Here is a 10,082-nt window from a genome sequence, read left to right on the forward strand (position 1 = left end):
ATCTCTAGTAGGTGTGGCTTCCTAGAACAGGGAGTGGGTAGCTACTGACGTTGGGCGGAGCTTTCAGGAGGCGGGGCTTCAAGGAGACTTGGCTTGGGTTGGGCTAAAATCCAAATATATATAGGCTAATGAAAGGTGTGTGGCTGTTTCTTTAAAGAACCCGAAAGATCCTTTTTTCCCTTCGCCGAGTCCCCTTCACCGCAGAAGTTCCACGGGCTGCGCACTTGCTCTCTCCTGGTCCTGGGGAAACGTGGTTACCTGGCCCTGAGGCTGCCCTCCTGGTAAGCCCATCTCTGGGTGTGGCCGCCAGAGGCAATGCTGCCCCCTTCCTTTAAGCCTGGGAACACCCGAAGCTGCCTCCAAAACCAGGGAGGCAGAAAGGAACCATTAAGGAACTACCTTTCAGTGTTTCACCCTTTCCCCCTTCTAAGAAGCTCCCCTCAGCGCCCCCAAAACAAGAAAGGCTACAACTCCATACACAGTCTCACTGGGCTGTCTGTCCTAAGGGGTCTGCGGATACAAACTGGGGTGGCTGATTGTGACTGGGCATTGCTCTGGCCTGAGGACCCTAGAGCCTTAGGAGGCTCCCCCAAAATGGCTAGCCTAAGAGACAAATAAAGGAGGGCGGTAGTCTACTGGAGAGGTCTGAGGACCTCAAAGAATCAAAGGAAAAGCCATACAACAAGCCTCAGAAAGGATAGGATTCTGAGGGATATGAAAGGAGCCAGGTCAAAGTAAACAATGGGCAATGTTTTCAGGGCAAGACTATGGGATAAGTCACCTCCAACAGCTTCAGTTCTTGCATGGGACCATTCATAATTCAAATGCCCTAGAAAGAGAATCTGATTGAGTTTTCCCACTCCCAGGCTAAATGAACACTGATCATTGGTCCCTAGCCGTTTTTAATTCTGAAAGCCTAGAGTTTGGGCTCTCCCAAGTAGGAAACAGGTGTTCAGGAATCCTTCCTCACTCCCTGCCCCAGCTCTGTCAGCCAGGAAGGAGGCAGTGGGCCTGGGCGTGGTGAGTAGGCAGCAACTTTTGTCCTGGATTATCGGGGGCCTGTCTCCTAGTGTCCCAAACTGTTGCCTGAGATTCTAAGGGATTCTGAGTCTGTGGGAAACTGAAATGCAGCATTTTCCCTCTGGAAGGACCCTGGGAGGTGCTGTTTGGGGGAGAGAGGTGGTAAAGGTAGGAACAGGGTCTGTGTGGGCACAGTCACATGAAAACTCCCAGCACCTTGAGAGGAAAGGGTTCTAAATGACATCACCTACTTGCCCTGCTTGGCTGAGAGCATCCCTGCCAGTAGAAAAGCTGAGGTTTCACCTGTCAGCGTCTCCCAGAGCTGGAGCTCTTCCCCAAGGAATCACTATAAGAAGAAACTGCAAACGATGGTGATGTAAGAAGATAATTTTTTTTTAATAATAATAACACGGCCTGTCTGTACATGAGAAAGAGTCTAGAAAGAGGCTATGTGACAGAATAATGCGGAGCAGTTGCCTCAGCCCTGGTAACCACTGTGTATCTCGGTCCTTGGAGGTGAGGACAGTGGGGCTCCGGGGTCAGCACAGATGGGGCCACCTCCCCTGACGCACTTGTCAACTTACAATCTTCCCTCTTTCAAATGTTTTAAAACTCCCTCCTTTCCAAGGACCTTTCTCAACTGGAGACCCTTGTTGTGCCTGCAGTGACATAACCAGTATGGAATGGAGGAGGCAAACATCAGACCCTGGACTGGACAGAGCTCAAGCCACCTAGATGGAGCACACACACAAAAAGATGGGTGCTCCAGGCTAGGCTGGGGACACGATTCTGCACATTGGGAAAGTCTGTGTTTCTCTGGGCTTCTATTTACTTGTCTGTAAAATGGGATATAATCACTCTTGCTGTTCTTGTTATAAATCTGAAATCGTGTTGCTTCTTATACCTTAACACAACAATCAACATACACACACAGACACAGAAAAGCTACCAGTTGCTTGTTTTTGTTTTCTGTCATTTTGGCTGCATGCCCACAGGGCAATAACCTTTTGTTCCTTGTACCACAGTTGCTGCTGAGTAAATGTCATCAGTAATTAGAATATCGGGAATATACTGCAGCCGCTGCTCCTGTGTTTTCCAGACATTCCTCACCTACCAGGCACCATTTGGCCCCCTATGAGTGAGGCCAGAGATGCAAAGCCAAAGACCCAGTCCATTAGTGACAAAACCACTAGGCTGCTGAGTCCAAACAACCGCATGGAAGCCCAACCCATTCACTCATTCAGCAAATGTGTATTGAGCACGTACTAGGTGCCAGGCATTGTGCCAGGTGCTGTGAATACTGTGGTGAACAAGTCCAACCCTCTCTTTACAGAGCTCATGGTCCAGTGGACCATGACCACCAGCCCTTGTTAAAGGTAAGAACCATTGTTAGCATGTTTGGTCTGTTCCCTCAGACTCTCAGTTCTTAACTTCTGTTGACTCAGATCCCTGGTTAGGTATTTATCTGCCCAAGTTCCCCTTCAGCTTGAGAGCCTAAGATTCATCCACCTTTTCAGAATTCCTCCTCAAGCCTTAGGGTCCTGAGTGAATGGTTCTGGGTCTCTGCAAAAATCCTGCCTGAGTGACCAGAATTGAAATACATCTGCGACTCAGAGTTGTGAAGATCTGGGACACACACACCCTATTTCCCACACCATTATTCATATTTCTCTCCCCCCTGCCCCATACACACACGAAATATATCTGTCCTAGATATATTTGTTCTACTTTTGTGGATATTGATTTAGGATCATTTCTTCCTGTAGAGCATGGCCTTACACTTGTGCCAAAGTTCTCACTGTGTGGCCTTGAAGAAGTCACTGACCTCTTGATGCTACTACCACTTCCCCATTTGCAAAATTCGGAGAAAATCAGTCAGAATGTTTTGGTTGCAAACAACAGAAACGATTCTGGCTAGCCTAAGAAACAAATAAAGGGTGGCGGTAGTCTACTGGAGAGGTCTGGAGACCTCAAAGAATCGAAGGAAAAGCCATACAACAGGCCTCAGAAAGAATAGGTCCCTGAGGGATGTGAAAGGAGCCAGGCCAAAGAAACCAATGGACAGCGTTTTCAGGGCAAAGCTATGGGATAAGTCACCTCCAACCACTTCAGATCTTGCATGGGACAATTCATAATTCAAATTCCCAAGAAAGGGAATCTGATTGACCTGAAGTGGTACCCAGGAAAGTGTGGCCCATCTTGATAGTCCCACAGAGTCTGTTCATAATGTGGGAGGGGTAATTCTCCAATTTAAAAAAACCAAAGATACAGTTACTGGAGGGCAAAATCCACGACTGGCCACTATGAGAGAGCTGGTCTCTGGATTTATTCTGAGGACACTTTTGGCACCAGAAATTCTGCAACAGAATCTGAAGCAATGGTTTTCATTGTTTTTTCAGGAGAGGTACCCTTTCCTCAGTTGAATTCTTAAGGGGGAGCCCCTTTATATAATACACATTAAGGCAGTTTTAAGTTACCATGAGGTTGCAATGATGCACACAAAAATTTGAAATCAGCAATTAGAGATTAACGGTCGCCCTCCCGTATCAGCCTCAGCAACCAGTTTGTTTCCATCTTCTGTTTTGGTTGCACAGTACCAAAAAAGGTCTAATTCACACAGAGAAGTTGTTGCAAAAAGGTTTTAACAGCTCACCCTGTGACCTCAGAACAGTCTCCTGTTAAACAGAAACAGCAAGAGGTTTATTTCAAAATCTAGTCCAGGTGGTCTCCAACGTGTTAAAATTTGGTGCCTAGCACATTTAAACATGAATGTTTTTATTACTTTTAAATGGCTTCAAAGTTTTTCAAAGCAGAAGTTGAAGTTTTGGTTCTACAGAAGCAATATACGTCAAAAACCACTACCCTGGGCTTCCTTGGTGGCGCAGTGGTTGAGAGTCTGCCTGCTGACTCAGGGGACACGGGTTCATGCCCCAGTCAGGGAGGAGCCCACACGCCGCGGAGCAGCTGGGCCCGTGAGCCATGGCCGCTGAGCCTGCGCGTCCGGAGCCTGTGCTCCGCAACGGGAGAGGCCGCAACAGTGAGAGGCCCGCGTACCGCAAAAAAACAAACAACAACAACAAAAAACACCACTACCCTGAGGGGTAGCAGATCCTCAGGACCTCAAATCCCTTCCTGGCTTGTGGACCACAGGCCAACCTAATTGGCAATCTTTGGATCCTTACTCTAAGTGCCTCCACCTGTTTGAACAACTACAGCTGTAGCATCTTCACCCACTGTCAAGGAATTACTCCCAGTCATACAATAGGAACTTTATAAAGGAATTTAACTCCAAAAAACAATTCCCATGTGTGAAGGGGACAGGATAGGTAAAGAAAAGAATTTAATTTTAACTGAATTAGCCAAACCATCTGTAGTGAACTTCAGATTAGTCTAGAATAAACGTGTTCCTCCCTTTCTTCTTCCATGCACGAAGTATATTTATTGTGAGGCAAAGGGGGGGGTGTGTTGTGGGACTGGGGGTAGGGCAGGAATGTCTTCTGTTTTCTCAGTAAAATCATCAAATGTTTATGTTCACTCCAGAAAAGAGTTTTATAGTGATGGCTTGCAGAGAGACAGTAGCTATTGTCAGCTCTCCCAGCTGGCTATGGGAGTTGTAGAATCTGGGAGGTGGCACCACCTAATGGTGATGACGATGATGACGGTGATGATCATGCCTTCTTATTATCTGCGGAGCCCAGCAAATAGCTTCATTCCTTTGACTCTTGAAGATTTTCACATCTTTCAGAGCTCCTCTTTGGAATTCCTGGACCCAGTGGCTGCATAGACTACCAGAGCAATAATAAAATCATGACTACTAAAGAAAAATTAATATAATGATGATAATGATAAAAACCTTCCTAAATTACCTAATTTTATAAGATCACATTTACAAGCCATTAAATGAGCTGATTCCTCCCCAAATCAAAAACTAGAGCCTTATGACTTTGGGGAAAAGTTTAGTTTTTTGTGTTTTTTTTCTTTTTTTCTCTCATTATTTATCCCAATGTCTATCAACATCTGGAATTCTGCATAATGTATACATGTCAGAGGTTGCAAAAGAAACGGAGAGAAGGGGCCTGGGGGGGAAGGGAGGACAGTGCAGTCCCTGAGGAGCTGGGAAATAAAGAGGGTTATTTGATAAGGGGAAGGGGACACTGAATTCAGTGATCAGCCAAGGGCTACCCCTTTAAAATCCCAAAGCAGCCTTGGTTTCCCAGTCTTAAATGATCTTGAAATTAATTGATCTTTGTCTAACAGAACCTCCCTGCCCCCACTACCCAGGAAGGTCTAACTGTACTGGAGCACCTCAAGTAATCCGCAGTAATTTCACCCAAACCAGAATCAGGGAGCCCCCTGCACTGGCTCTGAGATGAGTGCAGAGCCTCTGGAGGGTCCTGAGATGCTCCCCCTCTCCCCAGGATGCCTCTGAGGTTGTTGCCTGCCTTTTGCCAGGGACCCAGGGCTGCTGCTAACAGCCTGAGGCCTGTGTGATTTGTAACTATCATAATATCATGCTAATAATGTCTATTGATTGAGCAGCTACTTCATGCCAGGATGATACCCAAGCTCCCAAATTTGCTTCTTGAGGTAAGAATTATTGTAAATAAGGGAACGTGGGGCTCAGAGAGGCTAGGTATTGTGCCTGGACCTCACACCTCAGCGCTGGGATTCACACCCAGCCCACCTCATTCCAAAGCCTACGCCCTTAACCACCAGGCCACTGAAAGCCAGGCAAAGGAGATTCTGTCTGGCTAGAGCCGACACCTTACCGGAGCCTCAGCCCCAAGGTTTTCTCCCATTTTCTCTCCTGGTGTCATTTCTCTCTTCTCCACCTCAGCAGGACACTTGAAATTGCCAGAGATGGCAACCCTGTTCAAATGGGCTAAAGGAAAAAAAGGGAGCTTTGTTGTTGTCACAGCACTAAACAGTCCAGTGGGTAGATCTAGTTAGCCTAAAGCATGGCTAGATTCAGGTCCTCTGGAATGTGTCACTCTGTCTCTCAATTCTATGTTGGTGTCGCCCTCAGGCAGGCTTCCCCTCATGGGGGCAAAGAAGCAGCTCTAGGCTCACATTCCTGCCAAGCCTGGGAGCCCTACTGAAGAGGGCACCTTTTCTCCATTTTCAGGACAGGTGGGGTCTCTTTTACAGTTGCCACCTGCTGTGCAACAGGCACTGGGTGGGAGGGATCGCAAGGGAACTTGTTAGAAATGCAAATTATAGGGCCCCATCTCAGGCCTACTGAATCAGAAGCTCTGGGGGTGAGCCCAGCAATCTGTGTTTTAACAAGCCCTCCAGGTGGTCCTGACACACTCAGGTTTAAGAGACACTGGGTTAGTGGGGATCTGTACAAGCCAGCAGTTAGAAGAGCCAGCAAGTTCCCCACAAAGAGACATGCTGAGGCAGGGCATTCTGTTGGACATACCGTGGGTGTACGTTCCCAGCTACTTCTGTTTCTCTCCCTTGTAATAAGGCAAGTATGAGAACTGTGAGTGGGGGCAGTCAGACTATCAGGGTACTTAGCAGTGTGAATGTAGGTACCAACTATTTATGGAGTTGTCAGGAAAAGCCCACTGCCCAGCACCTGGGGTCTTTTGGGACCCCTCGGAGGTTGTAACTCCTCCAGCCAAGGAGAGAGGAAGCCAGCAGACCTGAGGGAATCTGGCTCCAAGCGCAGCCCACACTGGGTGCAGGCAGCCCAGGGTAAGCTCCTGGGATCACTGTTGGACAGTTCTCTGTATTGCACCACACCAGATTTCTAGTAAAAATCCTGAAATCCTGGGGTTGAATCTGGACCACCTATGTGAGCTATGTGCCTATCCTTGAGCCAGTTTGCAGAGTGTATCCATGAGGAACTTACTGAAGCTGATTGACAAGGCCTGATCACATAAGCACCCCTGGCTGCCTCCATCACTTCAAGCAGATTTCCTAGCCTTGTCCTCTGGGGTAGTCCTGAGTGGGTCTCAGGGATGAGAATCTGGATTCCTGAGGTTTCCTGAAACCTCAGCTCCCCAAAGCAGAGCCGACCCCTGCCTGCTGCCTCTTGTAGTTCTCCTGACATAAGCAGGCCCTCAAGCCCTCCAAGCTCCTCATTACTTGTCTCCAACAAGACTTGAAAAGGGATTCCAGCACATCTAGCCTAGCAAGGCCCTCCCACCATAACCTGCCACGTGGAGGTGGGCAGAGGGACTTGGTATGCAGGAAAGAGCTCTTGCCTAGAGGCAAGCAGGACACCTAGATCTGCAGGGTGACTTTGGACGTCACTTAAACTCTCTGGGCCCGCATTTCTCCATATACAGATGCTGGATTTGGCTCTATAGATGCTCTAAGTTCCTTCAAGTTCTAAGATCCTAAGATTTTTCTAAAGTACTGTTTAATTTTCTAAATATCCTAAATTTCCTGCCTTCCAAACAGCTCCTTCCCACCCAGTGGTGCCTGACACGGCCCTGAAAACTTGACATAAAACTCTATAGGGCTTCCCTGGTGGCGCAGTGGTTGAGAGTCCACCTGCCGATGCAGGGGACACGGGTTCGTGCCCCGGTCCGGGAAGATCCCACATGTCGTGGAGCGGCTGGGCCCGTGAGCCATGGCCGCTGAGCCTGCACGTCCGGAGCCTGTGCTCCGCAACGGGAGAGGCCACAACAGTGAAAGGCCCACGTACCGCAAAAAAAAAAAAACTGTTTATATATTTACAATAGCCAGGACATGGAAGCAACCAAGTGTCCATTGACAGATGAATAGGTAAGGAAGATGTGGCACATATATACAATGGAATATTACTCAGCCATAAAAAGAAATGAAATTGAGTCATTTGTAGTGAGGTGGATGGACCTAGAGTCAGTCATACAGAGTGAAGTAAGTCAGAAAGAGGAAAACAAATACCATATGCTAACACATATATATGGAATTAAAAAAAAAAGGTCATAAAGAACCTTTTCTTCAAGGTTCTTGAAGAAAAGACGGGAATAAAGACGCAGACCTACTAGAGTATGGACTTGAGGACACGGGGAGGGGGAAGGGTAAGCAGGGACAAAGTGAGAGAGTGGCATGGACATATATACACTACCAAATGTAAAATAGCTACTGGGAAGCAGCCGCATAGCACAGGGAGATAAGCTCGTGCTTTGTGACCACCTAGAGGGGTGGGATAGGGAGGGTGGGAGGAAGGGAGGCGCAAGAGGAAAGAGATATGGGGATATATGTATATGTATAGCTGATTCACTTTGTTATAAAGCAGAAACTAACACACCATTGTAAAGCAATTATACTCCAATAAAGACGTTAAAAAAAAACCCCCAAAACTCTTTATATACACGTTATATCACCGACCCTCAAAACAACCATGTGAGGTAGGTACTTCTGTCCTTGCCCAAAGTCACATGGTGAGTTAACAGCAGACCCAGGTCTCCTCCCTTCAAAGCCCAGTCCACTGTTCCACAAAATCCCCCAGGTCTTAACCTCCCTTCTCACTTTCCTGGAAAACAAAAAAATCCAGTTAGACCAGATACTATAGGACCCTTGGCCAATTCCTTCTTTCCCCATGATGCCCAGGCATCAGGAGTGGCGTTGGGGGGAACCGTAGACACATCAGTTTTCATTGTGGATACCTGGTCAGTGTCCAACATGTGACAGATTAGCAGATCTGAGATCAGAGGTAAGGCTGAGACCAGATGTGAAAGGAGAGGGTGTTTTTTTTTTTTTAAATGAAAGGTTCTGAGAACTGGCAGGACACCTCCAAAGAGGAACGGAAAAGGCCAGGATAACAGAAACCAGAACCCCTAGGGGACTGGATGTGGGGGACTACATTGGATCTCACAGAGGGGACACCTGGAAAGGTATTTCTTGAGTCTGGGAGCAGACAGATTTGAGGGAAGGGAGCATGGCTGCCATGAAGGATAAGGCGTTTAACCTCTCTGCCTCAGATGAACAGCAGCCTCCCCCTTTTCTACTGAGAAGAGCTGGGATTCTAGTCTCAGAGTCCTACTGGGTACAAAAGCCAGCTCACTCTCTCAAAGCCTGTTTTCTGAACTGTAAAATGGGAATTCAAGTCTCTACAAGGTTATCAGGAGGAATAAGTAAGTGCTTACTTAGAGCAATGGCTGGTACACAATTAGCTGTAAAAGAAATGGCCGTGGGCAGCAGTGGATCTCGGTCTGTTTTGACCATTGGTGTCATGATTGGTTGAGAGGTGGTTCCTGTGTCGTCTGTTGGTAATAATAGTTGAAGTGCCAAAGTTTTAAAATTATTTACAGCAGAGTCATAGCATACATTCATGTAACCTAATGCAACGTCAACTATATGCATGGAGAAAAAAAGGCTGAGAATTAACTGGGCAGGACACATTGATGAGCATCCAAGCCCGAGAAAGCATGGGGAGGGTCTATTGATCCTCTTTTCAGCCCTTCATGCCCATCAGACCGCAGGCCATCGACAAGGGTTTTGCTTGACACCATATACTTTTGAAAGTTAGACTAAACAAGCCCTTCTTTCTATCACTCAGACGCACCTGCACTCAAACAGTAGAAGTGGAGTTTCAATGCCAGATACAGCCAAGGGCATGCCAAGCGTGATGCTGTGGACTCACGGTTGGGAAAGCTGATCTGAGAGGCAGGGTTGGCCTCAATCTCCATCTCCTCATGTTCTCCTGTGGACTCAACTCTCACTCAGCTCTGGAGGAAGAAATACTAAAGAGAGCCCCATCGGCAACCCACTACCTTCTGTCAAAACGTCATGCCTTGAGTAGAGCAACCTTCACTTAAAACACTCGCCATTTGTCTCACACAAGTGCCTGGCCCAGGACTCAGACCAACCTGAGGTGGGGGTCCAGGCAGCACCACTTACCGTGTGATCTTAGGTCAGGCCATTTGGCCTCTCTGAATCTCTCCGCTAATTAATACCAGGTAATAGCCAGAGGCTGAGAATACAAAAACAAGCCACAAGTATGAATGTTCAGTCAAGTAGGGTTGTTTCAGGGATCTGTGCAGCTCAAGGATTAAAACTAAGGTCTCATCCTAGTGTTCAAGGGCTTGCTTTCCCGTCTCCCAGGCCACCTTTCTAGCCCTCTA

Source organism: Neophocaena asiaeorientalis, unplaced genomic scaffold (genome assembly GCF_003031525.2).
Source record: "Neophocaena asiaeorientalis asiaeorientalis breed wild unplaced genomic scaffold, Neophocaena_asiaeorientalis_V1.1 scaffold82, whole genome shotgun sequence".
Taxonomy (NCBI): domain Eukaryota; kingdom Metazoa; phylum Chordata; class Mammalia; order Artiodactyla; family Phocoenidae; genus Neophocaena; species Neophocaena asiaeorientalis.